Genomic DNA, 5000 nt, shown 5'->3' on the forward strand with positions numbered 1-5000 from the left:
TTTACCAGAAATGTTTTGTGCGAGGGTCTTTATCCCCTCCAGTCTCTATGAAATGCCCATTGGTTTGGGTTCTTTATTCTCTTGTCACGATTTTGACCTGTATTTCCACTCGTCGGTTCTCTTCTTTTACCCTTGGGGCAGGCAATCTTTGCTTTTTGCCACTGCAACCCCATGGAGATGGGGTTGTTCTTTCTACCTGTCAAGTTGGGAGCAAAACTGCTAAATGGGCTTTGCACAAGGCACTCATCCATCTTGGTGTTTTGGGCGGGGAATTACTGCCTGCAGTACCCCTTCAGCCCTGAGCTGAAGCCCAGTTAGGGAGGGGGAATATTGTTACTTCGCTGGACTGTGCTACCTTGGCCCCAGGACATTATGCCAGCAACTACAGTGTATGCCCACCTTGCAATACAGGCATGAAGCACCCCCTCAGCTAGGTGCCTACAACTGTAGGCCCCTCCTCTGGTGGTCCATGCAGGAGGTTGGTATCGTCCCTACCTAGCCTGTACATTCCCTGCCCCCTGTTTATGCCCAAGTTGTGTCTATTGCCTTGCTGTGCACTAAAGCATTAAAATTTAATGATATTTTAGAATAAAATAGATGTTAGTTAATGCCAGTAAACAAATACTGGGCAGAGCCTGGGAGGAGAGCGTGGCTTCCCATCACGTGATTACCTTATTTGGCTCTTTCATTCAATCCCACCATGTGAGCCTTCTCGGTTTGACATTTTGAAAGTTCAGCTTGTTCTGTTTTCTTTTCAGCAATTTAGTCCCTCTCTCCCTTTATGGTAACCTACTTTAATAGTTCTTTTAAATAAAATATTTGCATGGAATTGCTGCCTGCGCCACCCCTTCAGCCTTGTGCTGAAGCCCTGGTAGGGAGGGGGCATATTGTTACTTTGCTAGACTGGGCTAAACTTGGTGCCAGGACATTATGCCAGCAACTATGCCCACCTCGCAATACAGGTGTGACATACCTCCTTGGCTAGGTGCCGAGACCCCTCATCCAGTGGTCCATACGGGCAGTGGGTATTATCCGTACCTTGCCAGTACATTCCCTGCCCCTCAATAACACCCAAGTTGTGTCTATTGTCTTACGGTGCACCAAAGCATTAAATGTTGTTTATGTGAAATAAACTTGTGAAACTATTTGAATCTTGCAAGCAACTATTTTTGACATGAAATTATTTTAAAAAACAAGTAGTACCTTTCGTTTCCGGAATGGTAAGGACAGGAGAAAAGATAAAATATTGTAGTGCGGGTCACTCGGCCTGTCATATTGATTTTGCTTTGTCTGTTGAAACTCTTGAGAAATGAAGATAGAAATGTGGACGCCAACTCTCTGAATGGCGTCTGTTTTAACTTCCAAGTTAATTTACCGGTTTTGTAGCACTAACGGTAACCCAAGACTAATTTGACCCTTTTTTCAACATTACGGCCCATAGCAATAACCAATAGAGCCCTCAAGTTAATCTTGTTTAGTCTTTGTGTTACAGGTTGATCACTAAATAAATGTAACTATTTGAGAAGGATTTTTAAAAGAAGGGTGTGTTCTATTCTGTTTTGATGATTTTGCACTTTTTTGGGGGAAGTTCTGTGGTTTCTAGCAGACATATGATGTTGGCACCTTTGACAGTCCCCCAGTTGACGAGTAAAAAATTGTCTGGCGTTAGACATAGTAAAATCTGTAAAGTCTCACTCCCAGGGGTCATTGGGTTAAGCAAAGCATACTGTGGGTTGTACCATCAGTTGATTTTTCCTAAACAGGCACACATCCCTTTTGCTAAATCCTTCTTGTGCGGGATGGTTAATTATGCCCTCCCAATTTCACTCAGTCTGTAGTTAATTGCTACACCTATTGCATGCCGTTGGATTGCTTACATGTACGTACAGTTATAGAATGATTTGATTACAATGAACTGCAGTCATTTTGCACATTTTATGTGGTCAACAGATTGGAACATGGCATCTGGTCCAGCAGTCTTTCCCTCAACAAGAGAGAACACAAACTATGCCCGTTTGTGCCGTCTTTTAGTGGATGTAGGATCTCAGGCCCTTCGCGATACCTTTGACAGAATACATTCTCCAGCTACTCTTAACAGGATTTTGTCAAGTACTTCAGCACATTTCCCTATGTTGCAGTCACTGAGAAAGAGAAGAATTTTGAATCCCACACAGTGGGGAAAGCTATACCCAACTGTTTGTTCATCTGTGTCATCAGCCAGCTTTGACATTACGCTTCTGGTGGTATTGCTGCGAAATATATGCGGTTTCAGTCCTCCTGCCAGTACTGGAAGCTGGGACAAGCTTCCTCTTCCTGGTGATAACAGTTGTGAGGCAAACATAGCACGAATCAAGTATTACAGAAATGAAGTCTATGCTCATGCCAGCCAAGCTTCTGTTGATGATGCAACATTCAATATGTTATGGCAGAATATAAGTAATGCACTGCTATCCCTTGGATCTGGAACAACTTATGCCAGTGCGATCAGCCGACTGAAGACTGAGTGCATGGATCCTGATTTTGAGGAGCACTATCGAGAATTACTAAAGCAGTGGAAAAAGGATGATGATAACACCAAGGAGAAGCTTGATGAGGTGAAAGGTATGCTTGATCTCAAAGGAGTTAATGCCATTAGAAGTTGGTGAATTAAAGGTGTTTACTGCATCTTGCCAATACAGAGGGTTGTTCAGCTTTCAGAGGATTCTGCCTGCCAAAAAAAGGAGACAGGGAAAACTAAAGAAGATGTTGACTTACTACAATAATTATTATTTTTGCTAGAACCAAAACTGTACGAAAACAAATCTTTTTTTCAAGCCATGGAACTGCATTTCTTGCACTTAAAAGCTGTGAAAGGGGTCAAGTTAGTTTGCTCAAATCAACTCCTACAGTACCCTGGATGGCCCAGAGGTTTTTCTCTCTCGGAGTGACAGAATAGGTGAAGAAAAACCTCTGGTACAGGCCATTCTTTGAGAAGGCCGGTCCAATGGGATGTTGTCAGAGTCAGATTTTGACCCTAGCAATTCGATTAGTTCCATGAACTCGTCAGTTCTAATGAGTTCTCTGATTGGTTTAGCAACAGAAAGTAGTTCAAGCAGGTTTTCAATTGCTGTCAACCAGATTTCTCTTGCCCACTGTGGCCATATGGCCATAATCAAAACGCTGCAAAGTTCCGAAAATCGAGGCTTTGAAGGCAGAAAAAGTTCAGTGGGTTCTACATTTTTTGTTTTTTGCATATGTCAGCCAAAATTCAACTTCAGAATTTGACATCCAAATTTCAAATTTGAGTTTTTATTTTCATATTTGACATCAAAGTTTTATATGGAACACTGAATTTTGTAATTTGACATCGAAGTAGATAAGACCAGTGCACCGTGGCAACCAAGTTAAAGATGCTGATTGGTAGTTTATGTCACATATTGATTTACTGAGTTTTCTCATCTCAAACGAATGGGGCATGGCAGTGAGGTTCTCAACAGCCTGTACCAGAGGTTTTTCTCGCCGCTTCGCAACTCGCTCTTTCGTGGCTTTTAGAGAGAAAAAACCTCTGGCATCCAGGGTATACTGAAGAACCTACAGAGGAAAGGAAGAAAGAATTTCAAAATAGACTTAGTTTAACATTTTTTTGCAAAGATGTACTAAAGCAGGGGAATTGACCGTTTTGGCTGGTATGTTTGTTTTCCCATTTCAGACTCTAGGGAAGTTTCTTTCAAAATAATTTCTTATGCATGTGCACGAGCCTGCTTGCAGGGTGAACTTTGTATTTGGTTGCCATATTGGATGGGGAAAAGTCGGAAGATCTGGGACGACTGGGGAATACACCTTCTGCCGGAAAACTGGTCTTTTCTCGGTAGCTGCCCTCTTTCTGTTGAGCTTCCGGTTACATGTACGCCACAATAATGGATCAGTAAACTAAGCGACCATAATCACTTAACCGTGTAGTTGTACAGAAACTTGCTCTGGAGTGTCTACTTGCACCCAAAAAAGCGGTCAAAAATGGAAGCAAGCCGGCAGAAACTGCAGCAAACAATAAGTGTGGGTTTTGCCCATTCCGATTTCTTGTTCAAGACGGAAAGTTTGAAAAATCTGTGAAGCCAACTTCGAACAGCGAGAAAACAGTGTTCAACCAACCATGGACAAACTGTCGGTGTACAACAATGTACATTGGATCAGATAGGCAATTAATTAATTTCTATCGAAAAAATATTTTTCCAACTCAATCCATAAGCCCAAGGAAGCTTTTTTCATTTCAAAAGGCAGGACAATTGATCCCAATGGTTCTGTTATTATTCCATTACTCTTTTGGTATTTGAATTTTCAAAAATTAGCTGTAACTACCATATTTTATTAAAAAAAAGCCAAATTTAGAATTACCGGTATTAATTGCTTAAGAGCATGAACATACACACAGTTAGTAATATTGGCCTGTTTGTCTGAAAAAGTAATGAGTTTTCATTTTTTACAAAGATATGTTAAAGAAATGGAAGTCTGACGAAGGAAGCACCAAAGAGAAGCTTGAAAATATGGAAGGTGTGTGGCACTGAAACAAATGACTGTACAGAATAGAAAAAACTGTACAGAAAGGAAGAAAAAAGCTGGCACTAAAGCCCTGGCCAAAGCAAACGCAAGTCATCGCAAGTCGACGCAAGTTTTGTTACTTGCGCTGACTTGCATACCGTTTGGCCACCCACTTGCATTCACTTGCGAAGACTTGCGACGACTTGCGTTTGATTTGAACATGTTCAAATTTTGGACGCAAGTCCGCCCAACTTATGTCTCGTTTGGCCACTCAACGCAAGTGGATGCAAGTTTTCGCAAGTCATTCGAAGTTTTTTGGTGACCATGGAAACCTCTTAGCCAATCTGATGCCGCTGTTTGAGCGGGAATCTCAAACTATTTCGCGCCTTTCGCGCTTTCCCTTTTGACAAGATGGCTTTTGAAACGGAGCAAAATTCGGAAAACTTAAGCCCCGAAGAGCTAATAGAAAACAAGGATAGGGAGTT

General features: G+C 41.8%; 1 protein-coding gene across 2 annotated transcripts in view; it reads left to right on the plus strand.

Moving 5' to 3' along the window:
* Positions 1-5000, plus strand: part of LOC138043456 (NLR family CARD domain-containing protein 3-like) — a 17007-nt gene that overhangs the window by 5004 nt on the left and 7003 nt on the right. Inside the window, exons 3-4 of one of the 2 annotated variants that reach the window (XM_068889728.1) lie at positions 1951-2601; positions 4465-4571. The gene's annotated coding sequence lies outside the window, so the exon portion shown is untranslated. The remainder of the gene's footprint in view (positions 1-1950; positions 2602-4464; positions 4572-5000) is intronic. The other variant, XM_068889730.1, reaches the window with a different exon arrangement.

The sequence above is a fragment of the Montipora capricornis genome, chromosome 3, assembly GCF_036669925.1.
Source record: "Montipora capricornis isolate CH-2021 chromosome 3, ASM3666992v2, whole genome shotgun sequence".
Classification (NCBI taxonomy): domain Eukaryota; kingdom Metazoa; phylum Cnidaria; class Anthozoa; order Scleractinia; family Acroporidae; genus Montipora; species Montipora capricornis.